The sequence below is a fragment of the Capra hircus genome, chromosome 6, assembly GCF_001704415.2.
Source record: "Capra hircus breed San Clemente chromosome 6, ASM170441v1, whole genome shotgun sequence".
Classification (NCBI taxonomy): Eukaryota; Metazoa; Chordata; class Mammalia; order Artiodactyla; family Bovidae; genus Capra; species Capra hircus.
Window position 1 is genome coordinate 64,923,606 of NC_030813.1, and position 13,775 is coordinate 64,937,380.

Below are 13,775 nucleotides of genomic sequence, written 5' to 3' on the forward strand. Positions count from 1 at the left end.
AGCTTTCTTTGTAGTCCAACTCTCACATCCGTACATGACTACTGGAAAAACCATAGCCTTGACGAGACAGACTTTTGTTGGTAAAGTAATATCTCTGCTTTTTAATATGCTATCTAAGTTGATCATAACTTTCCTTCCAAGGAGTAAGCATCTTTTTATTTCATGGCCGCAGCCACCATCTGCAGTGATTTTGGAGCGTGAACATCTGGAAGTTCACAGTTATGTATTGTTGAAGCCTGGTTTGGAGAATGAGCATACTAAGTTATAAAACTGGGTTCAGTGTATCTTTTCACTTAAATAAATTTAAAAAAAACTCAGAAAAGCAAGTTGGTAGGTAGATGATAGATAGATAGATACATACATACACTCATAAGTTAATGTGGAATAACATGAGATTTGAAGTGAGTGAGATATTGATTTTGATTATGCATGAAAGGATGAAGTAACAGGAATCACCAAAATATTATTAGCCGCTTCCACAGGGAAAGTAAAATTAAAGAAGTTAAAAGGGTTAGAGATTTAAACTTTTTATATTATATATTTCAGAGAAGATCCTATGGTTAGTCTCACTAATGGGGAAGCAAATGTCATTGCAAGTCACATATAAAGGGAAAGGACATAAAATTATCCTACAGTGATAGAGCAGTAAAGTATGAATAATAACACACAATCCACTATATAGGGAATGGTTGAAATAAGACAGTAAAACAACTATTTTATGGAAAGTAATCTTCCTGCATAAAATTGCCATCAATAACGTTATGTCATGAGGTTTAGCTTACATAGAATTTGTTATATGAAGCCTTATCGTTTTACTTTTATTTCACTCTAAACTGTCTCCCCTGCCCCCTTCCTTCCCTTCTTCTTCCCTTCCTTCCTTGCTTACTTATTTCCTTTCATAATTCAAGATTCTATAGCACTTTGGCCTGTATCCTATGAGATTTGTCAATTTTGAATGCCTAGCACATGCCGGGCATTAGATATGTATGTGTATGTTTATATTCTTCACAAATCTACTCTAAAACACATGAAGGTAGCACTCCTAAATTCAAACTTTTGTCCCTCTGAGGGTCTTTGTGTCTATGTATTTCTCTGTAAAGTAGGCATGATATAATACCTGTTCAAAGGGCTTCCTTGGTGGCTTAGATGGTAAAGAATTGGCCTGCAACGTAGGAAACCCAGGTTCAATTCCTGGTTGGAAAGATTCTCAGGAGAAGGGAATTAAAACTCACTCCAGTCTTGCCTGGAGAATTCCATGGACAGAAGCCTGCCAGGCTACAGTCCGTGGGATTGCAAAGAAGGGGTCTCAAAGAGTCGGACATGACTGAGTGACTAACACTAAAGGATTGGTGGTGGTGGTTTAGTCGCTCAGTTGGTGTCTGACTCTTTGCAACCCTGTGGACTCTAGCCCAAAAAACTTCTCTCTCCATGGGATTCTCCAGGCAAGAATACTGGTGAGGGCTGCTATTTTTCTCCAGGGGATTGGATTTTCCCCAGGGATCAAACCCGCTTCTCCTGTGCCTCCTGCATTGCAGGCAGATTCTTTACTTCCTGAGCTAATGAGGAAGCCAGTCATCAGGGTGAAGTGTTCATATTGATATAAGAGATTTTTTTTTTTACCAAGTATTCTGGTTCTCCAATCATTTTATTTTATTTTATTTGGAGATATTTTGTTTTATTTATTTATTTATTTTTTGCATGTTTTTCTTTTTCTTTCTTTTTCTTTTTTTTTTTTTTTTTTTACTTTATTGTACTTTACAATACTGTATTGGTTTTGCCATACATTGACATGAATCCACCACGGGTGTACATGCGTTCCCAAACATGAACCCCCATCCCACCTCCCTCCCCATAACATCTCTCTGGGTCATCACTGTGCACCAGCCCCAAGCATGCTGTATCCTGCGTCAGACATAGACTGGCGATTCGATTCTTACATGATAGTATACATGTTACAATGCCATTCTCCCAAATTATCCCACCCTCTCCCTCTCCCTCTGAGTCCAAAAGTCTGTTATACACATCTGTGTCTTTTTTGCTGTCTTGCATACAGGGTCGTCATTGCCATCTTTCTAAATTCCATATATATGTGTTAGTATACTGTATTGGTGTTTTTCTTTCTGGCTTACTTCACTGTATAATTGGCTCCAGTTTCATCCATCTCATCAGAACTGATTCAAATGTATTCTTTTTAATGGCTGAGTAATACTCCATTGTGTATATGTACCACCGCTTTCTTATCCATTCATCTGTTGATGGACATCTAGGTTGTTTCCATGTCCTAGCTATTATAAACAGTGCTGCGATGAACATTGGGGTAATGTGTCTCTTTCAATTCTGGTTTCCTCGGTGTGTATGCCCAGCAGTGGGATTGCTGGGTGATAAGGTAGTTCTATTTGCAATTTTTTAAGGAATCTCCACACTGTTCTCCAAAGTGGCTGTACTAGTTTGCATTCCCACCAACAGTGTAGAAGGGTTCCCTTTTCTCCACACCCTCTCCAGCATTTATTGCTTCCAGATTTTTGGATCGCAGCCATTCTGACTGGTGTGAAGTGGTACCTCATTGTGGTTTTGATTTGCATTTCTCTAATAATGAGTGATATTGAGCATCTTTTCATGTGTTTGTTAGCCATCCGTATGTCTTCTTTGGAGAAATGTCTATTTAGTTCTTTGGCCCATTTTTTGATTGGGTCGTTTATTTTTCTGGAATTGAGCTGCATAAGTTGCTTGTATATTTTTGAGATTAGTTGTTTGTCAGTTACTTCATTTGCTATTATTTTCTCCCATTCAGAAGGCTTTCTTTTCACCTTGCTTATATTTTCCTTTGTTGTGCAGAAGCTTTTAATTTTAATTAGATCCCATTTGTTTATTTTTGCTTTTATTTCCAGTATTCTGGGAGGTGGATCATAGAGGATCCTGCTGTGATTTATGTCGGAGAGGGTTTGGCCTATATTCTCCTCTAGGAGTTTTATAGTTTCTGGTCTTACATTTAGATCTTTAATCCATTTTGAGTTTATTTTTGTGTATGGTGTTAGAAAGTGATCTAGTTTCATTCTTTTACAAGTGGTTGACCAGTTTTCCCAGCACCACTTGTTAAAGAGATTGTCTTTACTCCATTGTATATTCTTGCCTCCTTTGTCAAAGATAAGGTGTCCATATATGTATGGATTTATCTCTGGGCTTTCTATTTTGTTCCATTGATCTATATTTCTGTCTTTGTGCCATATAAGTGATTTTTTAATATTAGTATCTGCCATGTAGTAGGGAAACATTATGTATGAGCTTTGATTTCTATCACACTATTTTTAGAGGTGTAGAAACCTTTTGTCAGTGAAGTCATATAACTAATTCTGAAAGATCTGGGTTTGAATTAAGATCTAACTCCATAGCCTTTTTTTTTTCTCTATGCTGTGCTCTTTTGCAGCTACTGGATACACAAAAATTTGATTGTTTTATTTAATAGAGAGTTGGTTTTATGTAATTTATTACAGTCTGGAAATTATATATATGTAAAAGTATTGAGAACCCAAGACAATGCTCTGTTTTCCTAAACTCAGATGATTTGAATGATTTTAGGGTCTGACCATTACTGTGTGGCCTAAATGCACATTGAAATGCAATATGGTATCATAATTTATAATGAACATGTTATTAATGAATAAATATATAGAAAATTATGTTTAAAACATATCAGAGAACATACCATTAAAATATAAATAACAGTGTTTTATTTGTAAAAAATATTTACATTGGGTTGGCCAAAAAGTTCATTCAGATTTTTCCATAAGACATAACAAAAAGACATGAACAAACTTCTAAGCCAACCTTATACTTTTTAAATGTAAGAGCATTAAAAAAAAAATTCCTCACTTGAAAATTTGCATTTTTAATCTAAGATAAATTAAAATTCATAGTAGTTACATTTCTGAAGAAAATTCAATAATATGGTGAAGATTAATTCCTAAAACAATATAGGCTTATGTATATAGTAGTTTAAATCTTTGGACTCTTATACATAAGCTTTGAACAACTTTGAATTATTATATTTAATTTTGAGTCATTTACCTTTATCTCAGACATTCTTTCATTTCTGAAATTCAAGCACACATCATTCTACTGATATTTATGCTCACAGTAGCATTCTTCCTAATAGATAGTTCGTGTATATAGGGAAGATTTTGATTCAGTGTAACTTAACTGGTATTTATTGCACAGCTGGTACTTGCTGACCTGCTATCTTGTAATTTCTACTGACACCTTCATCCCTCTACATACACACAGTGTAATAGCAAAAGTCATGTGCATTTTACCATTTGCCTTTTGGAATTTTGATTTGAATATTTCTGAACTGATCTTCATGTTTTAAAAGTTTATATATTTGAATTAATCTTTCTCTTTCTCATATTTCTGTACCATCTTGACATCATACTGGCCATATGTATTGCAGCATTTTCAAGAGGCATGGAAATAAGAGAGTAATAACTTCATTCTATTTAACTCAAATGTAGATCTCATATACTTGCATGTCATAGTTGTTGATTATATTAGAAGTGTAATTATGTTGTCCCACTTTACCAAGTTGGATCCCACCAGTCCACTTGATTCTGTATTACTCCATATTACTTTTTGGAGTGTGATCCCAATGTCCTGTAAGTTCATTTTCAAAAACTATATAAGTTCTTAATATAAGCTCTCTGCTAATGAGTCAACAAAAATAAGTATCTATGGCAATGTATCTTCCAAAGCAAATCTTGTATTTGAAAAATGTTTTTAGGTATGTACCTCTGTGTGTTTAAAATTTTTTCTCACACTCTCCATTTCATAATGAGAGGAGCAAAAAAAAGTGCTTATTTGAGACTTAAATAAAGACACCTTTTCCTAATGGTGAGTTTTTTTTCAAGGCTGGGTAGATGATTTTCAACTTTATTATAGAGTTTTTATCAAATATTTATATAAAATACTACCTTTAACTGAATGAAAAATAGTTGAGTCTGAGGGATTGAGTTTGTGAAGAAGTCAAAATGACTTCATGGATAAGAAAACAGGCTATCTTTTAACTTATATTTATGCTTATTTCTTGGCCCCTGCTCTTCTTGCCACCTTTACTTTTGGTATGACAATCAGGAGAAATAACGCAGAGTACATCATTTTCTTTGTTTCAAAGCAAGGGTGTGTTTTTTATATATATATACATGCTTGTCAAGTAAAGCCAATATACTTGACATGATAATTTATAATTTAATGTTTTCACTGGCACAGAATTTATTTTGTTAACTGATTCTTTTTCTATTATTTACCTTAGTTTACCTTAAGGTAAACAATAGAAGGTAAGCATTACCTTAATTTACATTAAGGTAAATTCTTAATGTATTTTATCTTACACTAAACCTAATCTGTTTTTAATTGAAATCTAGTTGATTTATAACCTATCCATCTCTACTATCCAACCACAATGACTCAGTTACATATGTATATAATACATTCTTTTTTAAACACTCTTTTCCATTATAGTTTATCCTAAGAGATTGGATATAGTTCCCTGTTCTACATAGTAAGACATTTTGTTTATCCATTCTAAATGTCATAGTTATCATCTACCAGTCCCTAAACTCTCAGTCTTTCCTTTCCCTTCCTTTCTCCTACTTGGAAACCACAAGTCTTAACTCCAGTAAGCCTATTTCTCACTGAATACAGATTATGTTTCTGTTTTGTACATAGGTTCATTTGTGCCATATTTTAGATTCCATATATAAGTGATAGTATATAATATTTATATATCATACCATAGTGTATAGTATTTGTTTTTCTCTTTATGATTTACTTTACTTAATATGATAATCTCTAGTTGCATCCATGTTGCTAAAAAAGGTATTGTTTCATTATTTTTAACAGCTGAGTATTGTTCCATTGTATTTATGTACCACATCTTTACCCATTTATCTGTTGATGGACATTTAGGTTGCTTCCTTTTTTTTCATGATTGTGAATAGTGCTACTATGTATCATGTATCATTTTGCATGTATCATTTTGAATTATAGTTTTACACATGAATATATGCACATAAGTGTGATTGCTGGCTCATATGGTAGTTCTTTTTTTTTTTTTTTAGTTTGCTGAGGAAGTTCTATACTATTTTCCATAGTGGCTGTACCAACTTACACTCCCACCAACAGTGTAGGAGCGTTCCCTTTTCTCCACATCCTCTCCAGCATTTGTTATTTGTAGATGTTTTTAATGATAGCCATTCCAAATGGTGTGAGACAGTACCTCATTCTAGTTTTCATTTTCATATCTCTAATATTAATAATTGGGGCTTCTCTGATGGCTCAAATGGAAAAGAATCCACCTGTAATGCAGTAGACCCCAGTTTGATATCTGGGTCAGGATAAGCCCCTGGAGAAGAACATAGCAACCTACTCCAGTTTTCTTGCCTGGAGAATCCTATGGACAGAGGAGCCTAACAGGCTACACAGGCCATGGAATTGCAAAGAGTTGGAAATGACTGAGTGACTAACATTACATTAATATTAATAATTAGTGATGTCAAGCATCTTTTCATGTGCCTACTGTCTTCTTTGGAGAAGTGTCTATTAAGGTCTTTTGTCCATTTTCCAATTGTGTTGGTTGTTTTTGTTTGTTTGTTATTGATTTGTATGAGCTGTTTATACATTTTGGAGATTAAGCCCTCATCAATCACATCATTTGCAAATTTTTTTTTCCATTTTGTACCTGGTCTTTTCATTTTCTTTATGGTTAGTAAAAGCTTGTAAGTTTGATTAGGTCCTATTTTTTTTATTTTTGTTTTATTTCTTTTGCCTTGGGAGACTGACCTAAGAAAGCACTGATATGATTTATGTCAGAGAATGTTTTGCTTATGCTCTCTTCTATGAGTTTTATGGTGATATCTGTTTTGTCTAAGTCTTTAAAAACCATTTTCAGTTTACTTTTGTTCATGGTGTGAGGGTGTGTTCTAATTTCATTGATTTAAATGCAGCTACAATGGTCAGCTAATCTTCATTAGCACAAATTTTTGATCCATGAATTTTCATTTGTTATCATATGCTTGGTACATCTCTTTTCAAAATACCCTATTTGATAGTTTCCATCAAGTATCAGCTTTTAAATCACCAAATAAATATCATTGACGTATTTATCTTTTGTATAAAAAGTGAGACATTACATTAATACTGTCTTCTTTCATTTTTGATGCCTTTCATATGAAAGGCTCAGTGAAATGTCTGAAATCTACTGAATTCCTGGGTTAACATTTAGTAAACACAGAACTGTTTGCCATTAACTGAATTTTCTCATTCATACTGGAGAATTTTAATCTAGAAATTTAGTGGCAGGTTTTACTGGCCACTGGTTTTATTGGTCATCCTATTAGCAACCACATGGTCACATTAACTTGAATGAACATAGCGGGATAAGTGCTGAAGTGTATAATTTATCTTGTATTAATTTGTTAAGAATCATTTTTAAAAATGCACTCTGATTCAATTAAAACTGGATTCAACTTATTTTATTTCATGTATACTAATTTATTCATGTACAATTATCCTCTTCTTTCTTAATTAAAAATGTATATATAAATTCAGGATAGGGGAAGTATAGGGTGTGAGAATGTAGAATCACAGATGTGCCCTGAAATCTCTAGTTATCACTGGGTTCCACATCCATGGGTACCAAAAATAATGACAAATGCTAATGATAACCAAGCTGATGGCATTCAGTTTCTCCTTTTCTTTCAATAATTCTTATTATTGCTGAGATTCAAAAATGTAAACTGTGTATAAGCACCTTGCAGTGTTGTTAGAGCCATACATAGCAGTATATATTTAAGGTTCTATTATTCCTTTTACCTGCATCATAAAATATTTATAAAATAGAAATTTGGAAAGCATTTTAATTGTTGCCTTTTACAAATATTACCTTTTTTGAGTAGCAAAGAACTATGTAGTCACATCTTCCTATGCATAAAAGTATAGGTTATATATAACTAATGGATACTAAAGGATAGACTGATTACGACCAGCATGGTATTATGAAATATCAATGAAATCCCTGTCTTAGTGACATTCTATTTTCTAGAAAAGTTTAAAAAAATCTGCTTGTTCTCCTCTTATTTAGAGCACCAGGATATCAGTATATTTAATTTTTCAAACTTAATTAAAAGCAAACTTTAGAGTGTCTGTGTGAGTGTGTGTCGGTGTCTGTGTGCATGTGCTCAGTTGTGTCCGACTCTTTGTGATGCCCTGGACTATAGCCCACCAGGCTCCTCTGTCCATGGAATCTTCCAGGCAAGAATACAAGAGGGAATTGCCATTTCTTATTCCAGGGGATGTTCCCAACCCAGGGATTGAACCCACGTCTCTTGTGTCTCCTACAATGGCAGGAAGATTCTTTACCAACTGTGCCACCTAGGAAGCCCCAAACTTTATTAGATATTATATTCATCTCTGAATAAGAATTCATACTTATGTATCTAAAATAGCTCAAAACTTCATATCAGTCTTAACCCTGCAATACATAACTTTGAGAATATTTTCTGACGAACCCAGAACAAAGGAATCTATCAGTATTTCCTACATTATCTATTCTAATACTTGGGTATAAAAATATAACTATTCTTCATTAACCTTGGTTTATTCATGGTAATAAGCAATAAAATATTTTTATGACTTCTATGGAACATCATGCTGAGCAGAGATGGAGTCACTTATTAATATCAGCATTTGAATCATAATTAATGGCACTGACTTTTAAATGATATTGTGCATTTTAGAGAATTTAAGCACTTTTCCTACAGTACATTATTCTTTATATATATATATATGTTTTATTCTGCATTAAATTCTTTTTTACACCTCAATTTAAAAAATAAGAATAGTTAAATATTATTATTAGTTTGTTAAATTATAAGTGGCCCAATCATCTCAGGTACCATAGAATAGAACTTTTACACACTGTGACAGATTGTTCAGAATATCATGACAAGTCCGTATATGCACACATGTATATTGTCCACATATTTAGTTTGTACACGTTGCTTTGGCCATGTCCTTTTCACTTAACATAGCTTGAAAATTAAATCTGCTTTGGTATCTATATTAGCTAAATATTTTTCAATTATATATTTTATTCCACTGTATAGAAGTAAATAATTCATTGTTTCTTCACTAGTAAATGTAAATAGCTATTTATATTTATTCTAAATTTTGTTCTGTTTCTATCACTGTCAGCTCAGATGTCATTGTACACATGGTATTTCATATATGAGAAATTGTCCGATACATTCTCACAATTTGATGACAAAATACCTCCAAAGAGATTGAGTCATTTACTCTTGTCTTAACCATATCTGAGACTGTTTCCTTCAGTTGTGGCCAATGTTGTGTGTTATCAAATATTTGCTGCTGAGAACCATGTAGGAAAATCCATACTGTAATTTCAAACAGTATTTCTCTTAAATATGGAGATTAAGTTTCATATATTGAGAAATGTTTGTCTTTTTTGCCAATTATCTGATTATCGTCTTTGCCTATTTTTCAAATTAGTTTCCATATATTCATTCTTCTAAAAGCTATACTTGTAATGCATAGATTACAACACAACATTCCTTCAGCGTCTGTGGGGTGTTGGATCCAGGATGCCCCACTACCAGGGTCCAGCCCTAGCAGGATCCAGAGATACCAAAGCGTGATGGTGTAGGTGTCTGAGAGAGATAGAGAAAGAGATAAGGAAAGAATTTTGCAGTTAAGAAAATAAAGGAGAGAAAGTGGCTGATATTCCTTGGTTTACACAGAAAGCCAATAAAGCCTCAGCACGGGACTTGCACTGTTCACGTAGGCCACAGGCGCCCTCTCGAACCACTGAAGGTGCCCCACCTTGGGCACCTTCTCGAGTGAGTCTTAGAAGCCTGGGCAGGAAAGTGAACTCAGAGGGTCTCTGCACTCCAGGGAGTCAACCTGAAAAGGAAAGAGAAAGAGAGAGAAAAAAGAATGACATGGGGTGACCAAGCTTTGGTGAGCAAGGCCCACAACTTTATTTTCAAAAGGAGCTTTTATACTTTAAGTTGTACATAGAGAATAATGGAAGATGCAGAGTCATGCAGGGTCAGCAGCCCTGACCCTTATCGAGACCAGGCTTTCTTTCTGCATGCCTATCTGTACATACAGGTCTTAGGTGATTTACGTCATCTTCTGGCCAGGACGCCTATTAACATTTTATGACTCTAAAGCTTATTCTCTCTAAAAGTGTTTTTTCTAAGTCAGGCACCATTCTCCAAAAGCACTAGATAAAGTTGCATTCCTATAGGGCAAAGGTGCAGTGGGCTATAACAGAGAAAGAATTTATTAACTCAAGGTTTAGTGTTGTTAATATCAAGGCCACTACTTATATTTCTATATATCAACTATGTTAATTAATGCACACAATATGAAAACTTGGCAGCAAACATTGGCTCAACAATGAGACCCTTCACCAGTACCATTCAAATAATTTTAACTCCTCGAAAGGCTTTATATTAAGCTTCCCGTGCCTCTTGCGGTTGAGGGGCTGTAAACAATCACAACCATAGTTATAAAAGTCCGGATAAACCTGTCAGGCAAGTTAGAGAGCCATCAGAGGGGTTTGAATTGAAACACTCCTATTATGCCCAGGAGACTTATTCACTAGAGCTCTAAGTTGATTTCCTTCAAAGAAAGGTGGTTGGAGATAGCCCCCCACTTGTATCAGAGGAGTTAGTGAAAGGCATAAAATAGTAAGACAGAGAGACTCTGGTTTTGGGGTAGATGCTCAAGCAGGTCCAGGGGGTCCCTCGAGTCCTGATTTGCCTTGTCCGTCAGGTCTCTTCCACATGACCTTGTCATGGGTGGGATTGGCCCAGGGAGTCCCTTGAGTCCTGAAGCCTTGCTTGTCAGGTCTCCTTTGCATGACCTTGTCATGGGTGGGATCTCCCATGCTGGCTCCCAGCATCCCACAAAGATCAAAATCCACAGATTGATGTCTCTTATTTTAAAATGAAGTAATACATTCAGATGTACTTACCTGTGGCTTGTTTGAATTCATGGATAGGGAACTGTGGATACAGAGCCCTGACTATACTCAATTTCATTCTTTCAATCAAACAAGATATTAAAGGCACTTGAAAAGTCACACTTTATTTTTTATGATATTTGAATTTTTGGAGTAAACAAACACAAAATGCCCTGTAAGTGGGATTTGTTTGATTACCTCTTGGGCTTTCCTGATAGCTCAGTTGGTAAAGAATCCACCTGCAATGCAGGAAACCCCTGTTTGATTCCTAGGTCAGGAAAATACACTGGAGAAGAGATAGGCTACCAGTATTCTCCATATTCTTGGGCTTCCCTTGTGGCTCAGCTGATAAAGAATCCATCTGCAAAGAGGGACACCTGGGTTTGATCCCTGGGTTGGGAAGATCCCCTGGAGAAGAGAAAGGCTACCCACTCCAGTATTCTGGCCTGGAGAATTCCATGGACTATACAGTCCATGGGATTGCAAAGAGTTGGACACAACTCTTGGACTGGAGCACACCAGGCTTTGCTGTCTTACACTATCTCCCAGAGTTTCCTTGAACTCATGTCCATTGAGTCAGTGATGCCATCCAACCATTTCATTCTCTGTCACCCCTTTCTCCTCCTGCTCTCAATCTTTCTCAGCATCACGGTCTTTTCTAGTGAGTTGGCATCAGATGACCAAAGTATTGGAGCATCAGCTTCAGCATCAGTCCTTCCGATTAATAGTCTGGGTTGATTTCCTTTAGAATTGACTGGTTTGATTCCCTTGCAGTCCAAGAGACTCTCAAGAGTTTCTTCTAGAACCACAGTTTGAAAGCATCAATTATTTGGCACTTAGCCTTCTTTGTGGTCTAATTCTCACATTGGTACGTGATTATTGGAAAAATCATAGCTTTGACAACACAGAGCTTTGTCAGCAAAGTGGTATCTTTGATTTTTAATAGACTGTATAGGTTGTCATAGCTTTTCTTCCAAGAAGCAAGCGTCTTTTAATTTCATGGCTGCAGTCACCATCCACAGTGATTTTGCAGCCCAAGAAAATAAAACCTGCCACTATTTCCATTTATCCCCCATCTATTAGTCTTCACTTGGGGATATATTATTCTTTGATTTGTCTTTCTTTGCTTAGAAATCTATAAAAGACATTCTTCAGTAATGATACATTTGTAGGTAAACACCGGTTGCCAGAAGAAAAACAAAACCCAGGAATATTAAATATAAATTTAACAAAAGAAAAACACAACTGTATGGAGAAAATTAATATGGAAGTTCACAAAAGAATAGAAATGAAGACTTAACTTTATGAGCAGAAATACATAATGTTATAAAATCAATGGGCTTCCCTGATAGCTCAGTTGGTAAAGAATCCACCTGTAATGCAGGAGACCCCAGTTCAACTCCTGGGTCGGGAAGATCCACTGAAGAAGGGCTAGGCTACCTACTCCAGTATTCTTGGGCCTCCCTCATGGCTCTTCTGGTCAGCAATCCACCTGCACTGATGATAAAAATCAAATCCTAATGACTTATGGTAACTTACTGGTGGCAGAGTGTTCATTTGATTTAACTTTCTGGTTATATAAGATAAATTTTATTTTTTAATAGTTAACAACTATACATTACACAGATAATTATAGGAAATATTCTACAAAATACCTGTCTTTCTTACATTATTATATAATTCTCTTTTCTGGTAAAAATTCTATTTATTTTCCCACACAGTACTTGCATCCTAAAATTTATATGAACAAATAAAGAACAATTAATAGGCAAGATGAATTTGATGAAAAAGAAAAGGAGAAAAGAAAAATGATTGGTTCTAACAAATAGTTAAAATATTATAAAGTTATAATAATTTAAAATGTGGCATTTGCTAAATGGACAAATGAATAATTATATAAATATGAGCTGTAAATATTCCTATGTATGGAACAATTGGAAAATAATAAATGATTTTGTAAAGTTTGCTATTTATGATGAAAACATAAAAAGTATAACTTTAGAAATGTATAAACTTGGAATTTATAACAAATGCAAAAGAAGGTACAAAATGTACAAAATAATGTTAAAGTTTGTTTATAAAAGATATAAGTATTACCTTTCCATATTGACATATATTTGCAAAGATAAAGAGAAAGTAAGCAAAAAGCTAACAGTTTTTCTCTTCTTACAAGGTATAGTAATCAGTGGAGGACAAGCATAGGAATGGTCATCATGTATATAGTTTTTATTTTTAATATTTTTAAATCTAGCTAATAAATGTTCAACAAATGAATACAAAATATTAGGAAATACAATAGCAATATCTTAATACTATTGGAGAGAAATAGTATTAGCTTTGTTAATAAAAATATATGAAACTAGAAAAAAATATTTGTTTCAAGGAGAATATACTTAAGGATAAACATGGAATTTATCTTAGTGATGGTTGATTATTTTGTTAATTGGCAGTCACTGGGCTGAAGAAAATAATTCATCTGTGTTCACGCTAAGTCACTTCAGTAGTTTCCGACTCTTTGCCACCTTAAGGACTTGCAGCCTTCCAGGCTTCTCTGTCAATGGGATTCTCCAGGCAAGAATACTGGAGTGGGTTGCCTTCCTTACTCCAGGGGATCTTCCTGATCCAGGGATAGAGACTGCGTCTCTTAGTGTCCTGCATTGGCAGGCGACTCTTTACCACTAGCACCACCTGGCAAGCCCAAATTAACTCACATTCATCTCCTTAATTAATAGTCCTG